The sequence below is a fragment of the Bos grunniens genome, chromosome 11 (assembly GCF_055505025.1).
Source record: "Bos grunniens cultivar Pamir isolate PY7600 chromosome 11, Bosgru_T2T1.0, whole genome shotgun sequence".
Lineage (NCBI taxonomy): Eukaryota > Metazoa > Chordata > Mammalia > Artiodactyla > Bovidae > Bos > Bos grunniens.
Genome location: NC_141175.1, coordinates 63,178,968 through 63,196,171, shown reverse-complemented (window position 1 = coordinate 63,196,171; position 17,204 = coordinate 63,178,968). Strand labels below are relative to the sequence as shown.

Genomic DNA, 17,204 nt, shown 5'->3' with positions numbered 1-17,204 from the left:
TGAAGAACGCTCCTTGGGGCCTCAGTGGGTGCTTTCTTATGCTCTGAATCTTGCTGAAGGTTTTGGAAGAGGATCTAAAAGAAAAAGAAGGCCTGACTTCTGTTCTCATGGCTCATAGGATGAAAAGAATGAACCAGCACAAACAGCCTCACAGGGGCTTCCCAGGTGGCTCAGTAGTGAAGAATCCGCCCGCCAATGCAGGAGACACGGGTTTGATCCCTAATCTGGAAAGAACCCACATGCCACTGAGCAGCTAGGCCCGTATGCCACAACCACTGAAGCCTGTGTGCCTAGAGCCTGTGCTCTGCAAGAAGAGAAGCCACCACAATGAGAAGCCTGAGCATCACAGGGAAGAGTAGCCTCTGCTCACCATACCTAGAGAAAAGCCCATGCAGCAATGAAGACCCAACATAGCCAAAACTAAATAAATAAATTAAAATTATTAACACAAAGCTTCCCACGTGGCACAGTGGTAAAGAATCTGCCTGCCAATGCAGAAGATGCAAGAGATGCACGTCATCCCTGGGTCAGGACGATCCCCTGGAGAAGGAAATGGTAGCCCACTCCAGTATTCTTGCCTGGGAAATCTCATGAACAGAGAAGCCTGGTAGGTTACAATCCATGGGGTTGCAAAGTCAGATACAACTGAACACACACGTACCCACATTAAAACAAAATGAAAACCAGCCTGACAGTCACACAAACAAGAGGACAGAGTCCTGTGGGACTGAACAGTGGGGTCCGCCACCCACCCTGTGCTGTGGCCATGCCTTCTCTGAACATGGGGGCTCCCTCTGGTCTGGAGCTGGTGCCTGGCGTGGAGTTCAGTTCAGTCACTCAGTCGTGTCCGACTCTTTGCGACCCTGTGGACAACAGCACGCCAGGCTTCCCTGTCCATCACCAACTCCTGGAGCTTACTCAAACTCATGTCCATCGAGTCAGTGATGCCATCAAACCATCTCATCCTCTGTCGTCCCCTTCTCCTCCTGCCTTCAACCTTTCCCAGCATCAGAGTTTTTTCCAATGAGTCATTACTTCACATCAGGTGGCCAAAGTATTGGAACTTCAGCATCAGCCCCACCAGTGAATATTCAGGACTGATTTCTTTTAGGATTAATGGGTTTGATCTCCTTGTAGTCCAAGGGACTCTCAAGAGTCTTCTCCAACACCACAGTTCAAAAGCATCAATTCTTTGGCACTCAGCTTTCTTTATAGTCCAACTCTCACATCCATACATGACTTCTGGAAAAACCATAGCTTTGACTAGACGGACCTTTGTCGGCAAAGTAATGTCTCTGCTTTTTAATATGCTGTCTGGGTTGGTCATAGCTTTTCTTCCAAGGAGCAAGCAAGCGTTTTTTAATTTCACGGATGTAGTCATCATCTGCAGTGATTTTGGAGCCCAAGAAAATAAAGTCTGTCACTGTTTCTGTTGTTTCCCTATCTATTTGGCATGCAGCAGGTGCCCAAAAAATGTTTATATGAAGCAACCTTAACTGGACACTGATTGCCTTCCAGGGTTCCCCTCTTATTCGCTCTGTGAAATCGGGTACCATCACTCCTTCTTGGATGCCCGGCGGAGGCTCAGGGGTGAGTGAAGCCCAGGAGCTCATCCTGCTAAGTGGCAGTGTCCCCCCTCCCCTGGCTCCTCCAGAGGGCAGATCAGGGAGGGGGGCAGCAGCTGCAGATCAGATGGAAATTTAAGTTTGTATCATAACCGTTTAGGGAGTGGGGCAAATTGGAGAGATTTCTAAAGCCCTGGTTGGGCTTAGCACAAGATCCTGGGGCAGCTGCCCCTGCCGGCTGGGCACCAGAGCCCGAGAGCATGTGACTTGGGGCAAGTACCCCGAGGAGGATGGGGCAGGGTGGGCGAGCCCCACGGAGCATGGTGCCTGTCTGCCCCACACCCCCGTGACACTCCAGCCTCCTGCTGCCCCACTTCGACCCACAGAGTCTTCATCTACTGTTCTCCTGCCGACGAGCTCTTGCCCAGGACGTCTGTGCCTCCTTCACCCCTTGGGTCTCTGCTACCCACCCTCCCCACCCACAGTCCATGTAAACGGCAGCTCCGACCCCAAAACTCCTATGTAAGCCACGCTCACACAACACTGCATAAACGTCCCCATCAGAGTGTGAGCCCAGCCCTGTCATGTGATCAGAGAGTCTGTCTGGAGATTGGGGTCACAGCAGGGCGTGGGGTGGGTTCTTTGCCACCACCGGAGGGAGGCTTCCTCCTGGGCCCTCAGGGAGGAGGTTTTGGATGTGACTGTCCTGAGAACCCCGATCTGTCTGGAATCACTGAAGCACGTTGGGGAGAAGATGGAATGAGCTCAGGTTAAAGAACAACCAGGATCCAGCCAGGCTGGGCTTCAGATGGAGAACACGGGGCAGCAGGGGACAGACACTGATAGCAGGCCCACACAAGGACTGCGATATCCCATCGCATGGCCTGCCCGCTGTCAGGAAACACAATCAAAATAAACTCCAGGACTTCCCTGCTGACTCAGGGGTAAAGAATCCGCCTTCCAGTGCAGGAGACACGGGTTCGATCCCTGGTCGGGGAGGATCCCACGTGCCAAGGAGCAACTAAGCCTGTGCACCGCGATTACTGAAGCCTGCACACCCTAGAGCCTATGCTCTGGACCAAGAGAAGCCATTGCAGTGAGAAGCCCGAGCACCACAACCAAGAGTAGCCCCGCTCACCACAACTAGAGAAAAGCCTGAGCAGCAACGAAGACCCAGAGCAGCCAAAAGTAAATAAATAAATCTTTTAAAATAAATTAAAAAAAAGAAAAAAACTGCACGAGGCACCAGTGGTCCTCAGGGTGAGAGCAGCAGCTCCTCCCCATCAGGCCAGGCACTGATGACCACTGAGTGACATCCCCCAGTGCTGACGTGTCTCCCCCTGACCCTGACCCACTCAGGGCTCTCTCCACCCTTCTCCCCCTGCCCTCCTCACTCCTGGTGTTGTGGACAAAGGGCAGCTCTGGCCTCAGAATTCCTGGGCAGGGAGGGGGTGTTGCCTTACACGCTCTGTTCCTGGGGTGCCGTGTGTAAGATGCACATGCAGGAAATGCAACAGCCAAACAGCTTGGGATGAGGCAGGGACCAGGCTGGGAGGTGGTGGAGCTGGGGCCTCCTGTGGTCCCAGCGAAGAGGGCAGACGGTGGCCAAAGGCTAGCGGCCAGTCTGGCTCTCAGCGTCCCGGCTGAACAACACCTTAGCCAACAGCCAGGGAGTTCTGTCTGTCCTGGAAGTTGAGTTGAGTTCTCAGGGAGGAAGATGAACAAACGCACGAGAGAGGGGCAGGGGTAGCCTTCACAGCCTGGATGGCTCAGCGTCCAGGAGCTTCGGGTGAACCTGTTTCCTCATCATGGGGCATCATTTTGGAGCTGGCACTTCTCGGTTTCAGGAAGCAGCAGACACCTGAGCCCCCTTGGAGATTCAGCGTCTGCTCAGCACGTACCCCCGCCCCTGCTGAAAACCCCCCGAGGGTTAATGGTTTCCTTTTGGAAAACTTTCAAATTGTGTTCATTTGCGTTTACATTATCTGCTTCCTTCAGCTCTGTGTGTGCATTATTCTCCTGTTGGGTTTAATTTAACCCAGTCTGCAGCTGTGCTAACAAATTCGCTGATGCCCCCTGCTTCCAGACGGCTTTTTCTGTCTTTTCTCTGGCTTTACATCAAGAGGCCACACTGAAACCCTCCAGCATCGGAACTTTGGCTTGGCCTTCCTACTGCTTCAAAATCCATTTCCTGTGACCCTGCTTCACTGCGTCTCAGATTCTAACCAGCTAATTTAATATTTACCAGTCAAAGTTAATGATTTATAAAAATCACTGCTAAAAACAAACAATGCTCATTCTGTAAAGCTCTCCACCCTTTGTGGGAGGATCTGCATATTCCCCACACATGAAGGTCCCTTGGAGGCCTGCTGGGCACAAAATGTGAAACTGAGTCTTTAAGAAAATATCACAAATGTGCAGACTTACAAAGACCCCAGAACCAGCCAGTTGATCTTTTGGTGATTTTTAAAATGACCTTCTTGTATTTAATGAGACTTAGGAGAGAGCTGGGCCTCCCTTGGGGCTCAGGGGTGAAGAACCTGCCTGCCAATGTAGGAGATATGGGTTCAATTCCTAGGTCAGGAAGATCCCCTGGAGGAGGACATGGCAACCACTCCAGTATTCTTGCCTGGAGAATCCCATGGACAGAAGAGCCTGGTGGGCTATAGCCCGTGGAGTTATAAAGAGTCAGACATATCTGAGTGACTAAACAACAACAACAGAAGAGACCTGGCCACTTAGTCAGATGGTGACTGTTGGGAACTGCAGAAGTATAAGGGGTGTCTGGACCTGGGACGAGTGTGTTTTAGGCTGTAAACACACTTCTTAAACCCTGCCTGGATCCATCTGTACCCTGAAAACCAGTAATGTGTTTCTAGGAGATACTCAGCTCTTCTCAGAGCAGACAGAGCCTAGCAGGCCTCCCCTGGACATGAGGTCATGACCCCCAGGCAGCCCTGCAGAGACGCCTGTCCCCAGGAGGGGAGGATGGTGCTCTGCAGCCCGGGGTGACAGGACGACAGTGGCTGGAGGTCCTGGATGAAACAGGCTCCTTGAGGGTGTGGGTCCATGATGCCCTAAACCCCATCTAGGTCAGAATTCACTCCTGCAGTACAGTGTGAGGCCTGCATCCAGTGAGAGCTGAGAGCATGATTAGCTTGTGTGAGTGAGGCTGAGCAAGAGAAGATGGTCTTCCCTCTCAGCCTAGGGAGGCCTCCTGGCCTTGCACAAACACCGAAGGCCCTGCTGCCCTCCGCTCAGACATCTCGTGTTAGTGAGAGGGCCCCATGAGAAAGCATGGGGCCCACCGTAACACCTATTTAAAGAATTGTCAGGACTTCCCTGGTGGCCCAGTCACTAAGAACCCGCCTGCCAATGCAGAGGACATAGGTCTGGGAAGATTCCACATGCTGGGGGCCAGCTAAGCCTGTGCCCCATAGCTACTCAGCCTGTGCTCTAGAGTGCATGCTCTTCAACAAGAGAAGCCACCGCAATGAGAAGCCCACACACCGCAACTAGAGAGTAGCCTCCAACTGGAGAAAGCCTGTGCATAGCACCAAAGACCCAGCACGGCCAAAAATAAATAATTTTTTAATAAAAAGAATAATCAGAAAGGGCATGTTCTTCAAGGACTCAGATGTGAAAGGCCACCCAGAGCTCTGGGCCGGACGTCAGGCCGTGTCCATTCACCTCAGCTCATCCACCTGCAAATGTGGGGACAGTCCCACAAGAGACAACGTCCACTCCCCCCGTCACCACACAGCTGCCCCCCGGCCGAGATCCTTCCCTGGGTCAGCTATGGGCATGTCGGCCCCTTCCAGCCCCTCGCTGACGCAGCCTCTGATAAAGGAACTGGAGCTCCCGGGAATGCAGCTCACCCAGGGCTGATGTGATGAGATGAGCTCCCAGGAGGGGTCCTGGAACAGCTAGGAGACCATAGGAAAAAGCAGGGAGAGGTGATCAAGCGTGGACATTGGTAATAACCATGAGGCGCCAACACTGGCTCATTGGCTGAGACAAACACATCTACTAACAGAAGGTCTCAACAGAAGGGACTCGAGCTATGAGACACACCCCAACTCTGCCCAGTGTTTGCCGCTTTCCCAGAGGTCTGAGTCTGTTCTACAGTAAGAAGTTTTAGTGAAAACCACTTCTTTAGACTCAGTTCTGTCCTCCATCCTGAGCCACCTCCCCAAATTGGCAGAGCACCCCGCCACCCCCACCTCTTGGAGCTGAGCTGCCTCCCTGGCTCCTGGACGACAAGCAGTGATGGGAGGGCCTGGGGGTCAGAAGAGACCCCAGTGTCCCCCTGCTCCCCATATGGACTCTGGGCAGGCTCCTCACCCCCTTGATTTCCTCTGTAAACAGGAGTCACAGCTCCCAGCTCGGGGGCCCCATGACTCAGCACACACGTGTGGAGTGGTGTGTACCCACGCATGTCACTGTGAGCCCCCCCTACCTCCTTATTACCTGGGGATTACCAGAGGTTGCTTGTCACCCTGCAGCCCAGGAAAAGGGTGGCTGAATGGTCACTTTGCACACTAGCACCCTGGCTCCCCGCTGGCCTCCGTGGGAGCAGGTGGGGTGGACTGAGGGCCCAGGCCCTTCCCTGCAGGATGCTATCAGACCACGAGCATGAAGGGCAGCCAAGCTTGCAGCTCCAAGGAGGACAGTTCCTGGTGTTTGGGGTCTGTGTGTGGCCGGGGATTCTGACAGGCCCTCTGCAAACACACCCTCACATCCTGGGTACGTCAAGGAGCGGCTGCCTGCAGGGCAGATGGAGCAGCACCTGCTCACTGCTGGGGCTCAGACCCTGAGGACTCTGGAGGCTGAGCCCCACTCACCCTCCCCGGCCACCTTGTCCCTGGTCACCCTTCTCCCCCTCCTGGAGGGCCATCAGATACTACTCATTGGCAGATCAGTCAGGTGCTATCAATTCACTTGTTTTCAGTTTAATCAAGTTCTCACTCTGGTTCTGCCACAGCTACGAGATGGCAGAGGGGGGAAAACCCAGCCCCTTGTTCAGACGCTGGTTTGGCAACTCTTGGCCTGCAGGGCCAGATGCCCTGTTCCTGAACCAAGCCCATGGCCTGTGGTCTGAGGAGACAGATGAGTCAATCTGCTTTACTAAACAGTAGTTATTCCCACAGAGAAAGAAAAGAGTTCACAAACCTGTTACTCCTATTTGTTCAGTCTTGTAGTCTATTCCCAAGATGAAACTTCTATTGTTCAATAAGCCTGCTTTTACTGGAACCATTAACAAATTAAAGTGCATTTCCTGAACTTATTTTAATGTGTTGAAAGCAACACATGATGCTACAAGCTTGGTTTTCAGAGTTTGTGGTGGTGGTGGTTTGGTCACTAAGTTGTGTCTGACTCTTGCGACTCCAGGGACTGTAGCCTGACGGGTTCCTCTGTCCATGGAATTCTCCAGGCAAGAATACTGGAGTGGGTTGCTATTTCCTTCTCCAAGGAACCTTCCCGACCCAGGAATTGAACCCAGGTCTCCTGCACTGCAGGCAGATTCTTTACCGACTGAGCTATGCGGGAAGCCACTTTCAGAGTTTAAACAACCAGAAAGATTTCTGCACAATTAGGAGATAAATACTGCTTTTCTGTCTTTCACTTCCTGTTTTTACTTTCCTTGTGTGTGTGTATATGTATGTCAGTGTAGTAGGTAGAGTCTGGTACACACACATGGTGCTTTCTCAGTCTAACACTGGGGACCTGCCCCAGAAAACAGCTTGGTGCCCGGGTCAAGTCCATTCCACCTCGGGTGTCCCTGTGCCTCTGAGTCACCTGGCTGCTGCTGCTGCTGCTAAGTCACTTCAATCGTGCCCGACTCTGTGCGACCCCAGAGATGGCAGCCCACCCGTCCCTGGGATTCTCCAGGCAAGAACACTGGAGTGGGTTGCCATTTCCTTCTCCAATGCATGAAAGTGAAAAGTGAAAGTGAAGTCACTCAGTCGTGTCCAACTCTTAGCGACCTCATGGACTGCAGCCTACCAGGCTCCTCTGTCCATGGGATTTTCCAGGCAGGAGTACTGGAGTGGGGTGCCATTGCCTTCTCCACTGAGTCACCTGGGAACTTGATCAAAAGGCAGATTCTGAATCAGGGCGGGGGGTGTTCACCTTGCTAATGGGTGATTCTGGGATGGCTGGTCTACAGACATATGCTGAGCAGAGCACAGGCTCAGGCCCTAACCTGCAGGAAGCTGCAGGCCCAGGGGCCCACTTGGAGGTGGTGTGGCCTGAACACCAGACTGAACAGGAGCCTCTCAGTCCACTGCTGTGTCCAGAGCTGGAGTCTGGGTTGCTCTGGCACTTCAGGCCCTCCCACATCGTGAGTTTGGTGTTCTTTAAAAAGCTGGTATTTCAATAAACACCCAGAATATCAGGCCTTAGGGTCACCCAGCATGGAGTGAAGTCCCCGACCCACCAATACTTAGATGCTATGACCTTGAGACCCCTGTGTTTCCATGACACCAACTGAAGCTCTGCCCCCATGCTGGTTCCTGGGATCCAGAGGGGATGTTCCCTTGGGCACTCGGCACAATGCCCAGGGCCAGAGAGCCAGGCTGGGGCCTCTCCACCCAAACCTGGGATGCTCCGCATATGGGGCTCAGGGCTGCCCCCAGCCTCCCGTACATCTGCCCCACGTGGGAGCCGCCGTGGCCCTGCTATGCACACCCCACTTGCCAGGCGGGCTTCTCTGATGGGACTCCATCTCGCTCATCTGTGTCTCCATCCTTTGACTCAGGGAAGTCGCTGTGCTAGCTCACATGCTTCCTTGGAGAGAATTTATCCCTTGGGCTCTTAAGTTTCCTCCTAGAAAATCCACACATGAAACCTTCGAAAAAACAGAAATCCACAGTCTAGTTTTCCCCAGTGTCTGTGTCCTTGGAAGCTTTGAGGAAGCGGGGGGAGGAAGTTGGTTTGAAGTAAAATTGAGGCAATTACAGGATCAAAAGCACGACTTCGTCTGCAGACACTTTCGCTGCACCCTCAGCGCCTAATCCTTTTCAACTTTTATAACCACCCTGTTTGGCGGAAAAATCAGGAAGTCACTTGTCGCTCAGGACTGTAATAAGCCTCTCTGATAGTAAAAAAATAGGATGAAAAGACAAGCAAGAAACCCATAAACACTAACTTTGAAGACCAGAGAACAGCAGGCCCCTCCCTGCAACGCCCCCCATCCCCACCCTGCCGGCCAGCGGACCTTGTGGGCCGCAGCCTCAGGCAGCACTGAGTGCTGAGCAAAAGCAAAGTCTGCCTTTGATATTCTTAATCCCCACCCCCTGGTTTTCTCTGTGAAATATGAACCCACAACTGACTATGGCACGGACTGGGTCTCAGACCTACGGGACTGGCTGGTATCTGCTCAGCACTGATGAAGGGGTTCTGCCTGGTACCTCTCTGTGGCCTGACCCCGGGGTCGGGGGGTGGGGAGCTGTGCTGTGTGGGCTCCTGGGATCCTGCTCTGCAGCCCCCCTCCAGTGCAGGGGTAGGAAGGACCCCCAAGCACCTGCCCACGGACAGAGCCTGCCAAGCTGACACCTCACCATAAAATGTCGGGCCAGCGCCTCTTGGAGAAATGAGTCTTTCTGCGGGAATGGACCAGAGATGGTAGTGCTGAGCTCCGCTACAACTGGTGTCCTGAGGTCAAGGCTCTGGCTCCACAGGGACCCGGAGGGACGCTAGACATTGGACTCCCTGGGACCCCCAAAGAGTCATCCAGGGGGCGCATCTGGGGACGAGCTTGTCCTGAGGTCTGGAAGCTCATTGAAAAGATCATCCAACAAAAAATATTAATAACAGAGATGACAAAGACATTTTGATGTAGATACATCTTTGAGTTCTTGAAATTTAATACATGAGATGGGGACTTTCTTGGTGGCACAGTGGATAAGAATCCACCTGCCAACCAGGGGTGTGTGTGTGCCCGCTCAGTTGTGTCCGACTCTTTGTGACCCCATGGACTGTAGCCCACCAGGCTCCTCTGTCCATGGGATCTTCCAGGCAAGATTACTGGAGTGGGTTGCCATTCCCTTCTCCAGCAGATCTTCCTACCCAGGAATTGAACCCACATCTCTTGCACCTCTTGCACTGGCTGGCATGTTCTTTACCAGCTGAACCACCAGGCAAGCTCCTGCAGGGGACACGGGTTCAATCCCTGGTCCAGGAAGATCCCACACTGCCTCAGAGCAACTAAGCCCAGGCACCACAACTACTAAGCCTATGGTGTAGGGCCCAGGAGCCACAACTAATGAGCCTTCAATGGCTTGCTGCAACTTCTGAAGTCCACGTGCCTAGAGCCTGTGCTCCTCAACGAAGAATAACAGCCGTTTATCACAACCAGAGAAAGTCTGCATAGCAACGATGACCCAGCACAGCCAAAAACAAATAAATAATTTTAAACATGCATGAGGTGGAAGTGGGGGCAGAACAGAGGAAAAGGAGAGGATTCCTGCAAGTCAGCCTGATGGGAACTCTTGGTGTGCTGATAGCCAGAACCCCGACCATCTGCGGCTCAGGTGACACTTCTGGTGTACGTGGTGGGTCCCAGCATTATGCATAGATAGGTGACCTGAGCCTGAGTTTTATAGCCCAATGTAATTAGCACTGGTCTGAGGCTGCCAGTACCTGGTTTTCCCAGTTTTTAGGAAACAAACCTTTGCCTAGGGGTCTGGGTGAGCGGGTACAGAGGCGCAGGTTGGGAGAGGGGCTGGTGCTGGGCTGAGAGACACGAAAGGCTGATACTGAATTTGACGTGTGATGTGATAAAATTCCGGCCTTGCTCTTCCCACTCCCTCTGGCATCAACCCATTACCATAAACCCTGGGATCTGCAGAGGCTGCGCTCTGCCGTGGTGCCCAGTGGAGGATGAAGGGGAACACAGACACCCCAAGGTAAGAGGGAGCCCATGTCCCTCTGCAACCGTGGGGTCAGAGCCGGACCGCAGGGTGAGGCCCCCAGGTCTTCCTTGGTTGCAGTCCCTCTGGGATATTTGTGGTTATTAAAGGACAGAACCATGACCTTGGGGACGCAGGGAAACCAACCCCCCCACCAGCACCATGAGACACAAATTTTAACTCTCCAGGGGAATATGAAATAAGCAGCAAGCTTTTAGGAAGTTAGTGCAAAACAAGCAGGCTGTGTAATTGAGGACAAAAAGCCTCAGACTGTGGGGAAAAAATACATTTTAAATACTAAGCTGAACTTTGTAGGATTTAATTAGAATGAATGAGTTATCGCTTAGTCTAAACATGCTGCTAACTGTGTTTTTGTGATGCTCCCTGATACATGGAGTTGCCTGCGGTTTGGGGCTTTGATGGAGGACTGGGTCTCCCCAGAGAAGCCCCCACCCCGGGCAGGGACATCCCCCACCCCCATAGCAGTGGGTTCACCTGACAAACGGCATCAAGTCCAGAGTTTTCTGAGCTCTCGTCTGGATTTGTTTCGTCGCTTTTTTCTTCCTAGACTTCGTTTGCTATTTGCTGTTCCTTTTGTTCCTAGAAACTTGGTTCTTTAAATAGGAGTCTCTTACTTGTCAAAAAATTGTCCTCATTTCAGTCTCTGGTTACCATGGGATTTTTTTCCCCCAAAAGTGTCTGCCTTGCTGTTTGGAATATGAACTTCCATTTCCCATACTTTGGGTTTCACACTCCGTTTAGGGGAAGGATGAGTGAATCGGTGGTGAGTTGGTCATGTGACCCGGGCATGCGTCCTGCTGGGGCACAGCATCACCGATGGGCCCACAGAAAAGTCGTGGCCCACTTGGAGCTTTGGCTTCCTGGGGACTGAAGCTCCTGGCCCATCCGATGGGGAGGTAGATGGCCACCTGGACAAGCCCAGATGCTTAATCAAAACATCTGGGAGGCAGAGAGACTGCTTCCATCCACTTGGTGGGGTTGCCACTAGCCAAAGCGGTCTGTTCATTTACAGTGACTAACGCTAATTAACATCCAAGGCTCTAGGAGATGGTGAGGGATAGGGAAGCCTGGCGTGCTGCAGTCCATGGGGTTCCAAATAGTTGGATACAACTTGGCGACTGAACAACAACATCAAAGGCTCAGTTTCCCGATCGCACCAGCCATGCTCAAGTGCTCAGTGGCTGTGTGGAGAGTGGCTGTTCTCCTGGACAAGGCCAGGCTCAGCCACCTCAGCCCGTGGCCGTGAAAGCAGTGGGGAGGCAAGTGCAGGACCAGCCAGGGCTGGAGTGGGGCTGGACTCTGCTGTGCCCAGCTGGTGTAGGCATCCTTCCATCTGCCTTTTGCCCATGTCTTTTTAGGCAGAATTGAATGAAGGGCCCCCTGTTTGCAGATGGCTGGTTGGGAACAGGCACCCCCATGATACCCTGGGCCTGGGAATCGCCCTGCACTGGTCACAACATCCCAAGAGCCCAGGTTCATTCTCCTGCTGAAATGGCAACTCATTCTCACCATCCACAGAGTGTTATGAAGAATCTATAGAAAAGTTCTCTCATAGCTGCTCTGTACCCCGACCCTGGGAGATACTTGACTACAAACTTGCCCAGTGAGACCGCTGGGCTGAGGGCGTGTGGGTCTGTCCGTTATTTCTCACAACTGTGGGTGAATCTACAATTATCTCAAAACAAAACCATGAAGATTTTTATTTATTTTTAATTGGAGGATAAGTGTTTTACAATGTTGTCTTTCTGCCGTACATCAATATGAGTCAGCCATGGGTATACGTATATCAAAACACTTAGCTTTTTAAATGTCCCTTGTAATTCCTATAATGAAAATCTTTAAAAAGTTAAGCATGTCTACCCTGGGCAGCTTAGGAGCAGATTGTGAGTGGCCTTTAAAAGCACACTGAATATTTCTCATAGCACCTACAAACATCCCCTTGAATGAACCTGGAGATCCTGAAGGTCTCTCTGCTGATTTGAGCACTTCCCATTTGCCCAAATTTCAAATAAAGACACAACTTAAAGCCACCTGGGGCAGTTTCCCAAACTCGGCAGCATCTCTGTGTGTGAGTCCTGGGGGCCTAAGTTAGAGCTCTGAGGGCCTGGGGATCTTCCGGGCTGGACGTGGGCCTGTGAGGGACCGGCCAATGCAGCTGCAGCATTTGGTTCTGCTTGACGGGTTGCTGCTGCAGAAACCACTGCAGGAGGAAGGACAAGGTGTCCACTCTGCTCGGCATCCCGGGTGGAACCTTCCTTGCCCTGGAACTATGTTGGGGTGTCTTCATCATGACTGTAAAGACAGAGGGTCTTGGAACAGATTTGCAGTCAGTGTCTGCCCTGTCTCTTGGATGACTTGGTAGCACGTTAGCCTGGACATGTGTGCGGTGATGTCATGCCAGGTGGGGAGGCGGGGTGGTGGCCGCAGGGAGGGTGTGGGCCTTGGGTGGGAGCTCTGATTTAAGCTCCTTCATCACTTACTGGTTGTGTGAATGTCGATGGTGACCTGACCTCCTTTACCTCTGGTTTATCCATAAGGTGCACACAGCAGAACAGCACCTGTTTCATGAGATTTTCACAAGAACTTGGGTTAAGAGGTAAAATGTGATGGGAGTACAGCTCCCCCGGGGTGGGCAGAGTGCTGGCAGCTGCACCAAGGCCCCGCGCAGAGGCAGGGGGTGGTCCGGACGTGACCCATGTGACCCTGGCAAATTCACCTTTCCACCTATTATCTCTGTGGGTTTCCCTTCTGTGCTCTGTGGGGAGAGTCGGCGCAGGGAGGAAAACCTCTCCGGGGTTTTACAACCTGCTGGACTTGAGGAGGGCGGGAGGAGGAAGGCCCACCTCGAGGCTGCTCCCCTCCTCCTGCCTTCTCCCCAACCCCAACCCGGGACACAGCTGTGGTCCTTCTTCCAAACATCAGCTTGGAATGTTAGATCTGACCCAACGCCCTTGACACAGGGCCCCTCCCCCGGCCCGGCCCCAGCACAAGGACCTCTCATGGAAGCAGTGGGCCCATGCTCAGTTCTGAGGGATTAGGAGACCTGCCCCCACCCCAACACACACACACCAGTGAAACCCCCATCTGCTCCCTGGGGCAGAGCATCCTTGGCTGCCTGTCCCTCCGTGAATGCTGTGTGGAATCAGTTCACGGGTCAGACTAGCATCCTTCCTGGGAACGAGATAGAGCATGTGGGCCCCACGTGGAGCAGAGGAGCTCTGTTGGCCATGGCTCCATCTCTGATCTCACGGAGATGTTGTGAGCAGGTGCTTTAAGGGCCTGTACCCTGGGGTGAGCCCTGTAGGAAAGCCTGAGTCTCAGCCACTGGATGTCCCCTCTCTGCCTGAGTGGTCCCCATTTCCCTTGCCCTCTGTGCCAGGCTTTCATGACCACACAGAACACAGTGGGGACAGCCTCACCTGGATACTCCTGCACTTCCAGGTCCAAGTTCCCAGAGGGCCCTCGACCGAGTGACTTCCTTGGAACCAGGGTCCCTGGAAATCTCATAGCTTGAGTCATTTTATCCCAGAAAAGCAGAAAACTGAGCAATGCAACACTCTGGTTGTGACAATCTGGAGGCCCCCCCATGGCCACACGGTGACCACTCATCCAGCTACTCTCACCCGGGCCACCTCCCTGGACTCTCCTCACCTCTGCCCATGGGCAGTCTGGTGTCCCCTTTCCAGACTGGCGTCTAAACTTGGAATGTCCCGCTTCCCCCTCAGCCTCTCCTCCCTGGGAAAGCATGAGCCAACCCCAAGCCCAGCCCCAGGGCGCCTGCTGCTTCACCCGCTGGCTGCGTGGGGGCCAGGACCGCAGTAACCAGGGCCCGACCAGGGCCTGTCTGCCCAGACACGGCCTCCAGATGCCCTTGCTGGCCTGGCTGCATACCCCCCATACCCCCACTCCAACACACACTCCATTAGGCCTGAGTCCAGCACGTTCTCAGCCAGGACTCCATGGCTGGGCGCAGCCTCTGCTGCCTCTCCAACTTTCTGAGCTTGGTGTCCGCTGTCCAGCCAGAGGCGCTCCCTGGGATGGGGTGGGGAGTTCATCAGCGTCGTCTTGCCCTCAGCCCTCCACCTTCTCTCAGCCATGAGTCTGCACTCCCACCCCCACCCCACTGGTCTTTCTGATGGGCCTGAAGCTCGCAGCATCTGGGTCCACAACCTTCATCCAGGGCTCTATCCCAGGGCTTCCAGCAGAAGGCAGCTGAGGGCCCCAGATGTGGGCTCCAGGAGCCTCTTGGCTAGAGGGTGATGAGATGAGAGGGATGTGCCCGGTTCAGCCCTCTACCTCCCAGCCAGGGTCCTAGAGCCACAGAGAGGCCGAGAGGTGTCCTTTGGCTGCCCCCATGCCCCCTGCCCTGGGCGCACCCCCGCCCCCATGAACCTCAGCCTCAGCCCACGGAGCGCATTTGCCGGTTTGGGTTTTATACCTGCTGAAGGAAGGAACATTTCACGGTTATTAATGAAAGTGATAGCGATCCCGTGTGTGTTTATCTTGGATTATGTGGTCGTTATAAGATGAAGCACCCAGGCTGTCGGTCTGCGGCTGATGCGAGAGCAGGCGAGTCTGGACGAGGTGCTTGAGGAAAGGTGTCGGGTGTAAACCCCGTCTTCAAACAACCAGGCCGCATTCCAGGCTGCAGAGCCACGGCCGTGTGCAGGGCCTCGTCCGGGGCCTGGAGGAGGATGAAAGTGCGGGCGTGTGCGCTTTAGGCTCATAATGAGGGTGAGGCTTGCGGGCACGCTCACTTGGCAGCTTCGGCACTTCCTGCAACAGTTCTCATCTTTTTTTCTCTTTTTTTTTATCCAAAGGCTGCTCTAAAGACAAATATTTTTTGTTAAACTGCTGGTAGTTCACTTTCTGCAGGAACCGTGCAATTAATCTTGTTTACATTAAAGAGACAGGTTGCCTTTGTCAGCTTTCCTGAGCTATAATTAATGAAGATCAAAAATGTTACAAAGACATAATATTGAGCTCAATGCAGATGTGGCCAAGTCACAGCTGCACCCAAGAGAGGAGAGCGGAAAACCAGCATCCCGCGTCAGAAAGCGCAGGTCCCTCCTCCCCAGCCTCCCTGGCGGGTCTGCTGAGGGACATGGCTGGGCGTCAAACGGTTTTTAATGCCCCTACAATTAGGCTTTAAATGCACTTGGAGGCAGGTGCGTGTCTCCTCACTCAGCTCAAGTCGTCCAGGTGTGTGGGGCTGTGGCCCCAAGGCTTGGAGTCGGGGAACTTCAGTCTGAAGGCAGTGGCCTCGGGGCCTGGTGGAGTCATGGAGCCCATGGTGGGGGCAGGACGGGGGGCTCTATTTAGAGCCCTGGTTGGATAGCCCTGTTGTTAGGAGATGAGATGACCTCCAGGTATCACCAAGGCCCTGCCGTGACCCCGACATGCCAGCCTGGGGACTCAGACCTCTGGCTCCCAGAAGACAGCTTAAAAGGGACCCCTCTGCCCATAAACAAAGAACATGGCTTCCACCCGGCTCATGGAGCCGCGGTCAGCAGCCGCTGGGAGCCCACCAGCAGCACCCTGCCACAGGCCAGGCTCTCAGCACAGCTGGAGGAACCAGGGCCTGTGGGCTGTGGGGACCTGGGCTGAGTCACTCTGAAATGGTTCAGAGCTGACCCATTTCTTCAGGTCCCAACTGCAGAAGTCCAGACGAGAAGGAAAACCCAAGAAAAATCGTAAACAAAGTGCATCAGCTGCTTCAGTCGTGTCCAACTCTGTGACACCATGGACAGTAACCTGCCAGCCTCCTCTGTCCATGGGATTCTCCAGGCAAGAATACTGGAGTGGATTGCCCTGCCCTCCAGGGGATCTTCCCGACCCAGGGATCGAACCAAGTCTCTTATGCCTCCTGCATTGGCAGGTGGATTCTTCACCACTAGCACCACCTGGGAAACCCCATAAACCAAAGATTTTCAGCAAATTCTGGTGATACACGACAGGAAGGAGTCAGGCAGGTGCCCTCCTCATGGGTCTACGAGGGAGTATGAGCATGCAGCCCCCACCGGCCCCAGGCTGTGTCTCAGCTGCCCAGGAGGGCTGGCAGGGGTCCGAGCCCTCAGATCTGAACGTTGGGTGCACGGCCGGCAGGCGGTAGGCAGAGGACTGGCTGAGGACAGGGTGATCTCAGTGCAGCGGGAACACCCAGTATTCACAACCAGGCTTCGTTCTCACCTGAAACTAAACCAGAAGTCACGTCCGGGTGTAAAGGAGCAGTGCCAGTGCAGGTGTTCCTCACACACCTTCTCCCGCCCTTCATCCCTCATAACTTCACTTTCTGGAGTTTACAAAGACATCATCAAACAGGCATAACAATGATCACTGCACAGTACTCATAATAGTGACAACTGGGAGCTGACCTGAAGGTCAGATACTAGGGCACTGGCTGATTTAATTATGGCACATTGTACTGTGAAATAGTTCAGATCCATTAAAAAGAATGTGATCTGAGACTAATTAAGGCCACAGAGAAGGAAGAAGATAAACCATGAGCAGCATGTAAACGCTGCTATCCTAACTTCAAGTCAAAGATATCTATGTCTGTACAAGTAAAGCACAAAGAGAATGCATCAAAATGAGTGATTTATGATTTTTATTTCCTCTTTGTATGTTTCTTTTATTTCTAATTTTTTCATAATTGGAAACAATTCCCCAAATTGAAAATAGCCTGCATTCATTAGCATTTATTGTG

General features: G+C 53.2%; 1 protein-coding gene and 1 long non-coding RNA gene across 7 annotated transcripts in view; one reads left to right on the top strand and one right to left on the bottom strand.

Moving 5' to 3' along the window:
* Nucleotides 1-17,204, top strand: part of EDAR (ectodysplasin A receptor) — a 52,048-nt gene that overhangs the window by 6,455 nt on the left and 28,389 nt on the right. The window lies entirely within an intron of this gene.
* LOC147363234 (uncharacterized) lies at nt 12,175-15,572 on the bottom strand. 2 transcript variants are annotated; one of them, XR_015135896.1, is made up of 3 exons: nt 14,937-15,572; nt 12,979-13,056; nt 12,175-12,790 (listed from the first exon to the last, which is right to left on the bottom strand). It is a non-coding gene; the product is annotated as an uncharacterized LOC147363234 (long non-coding RNA). The 2 variants fall into 2 exon arrangements; XR_015135895.1 differs by having other exon boundaries at nt 12,175-13,056.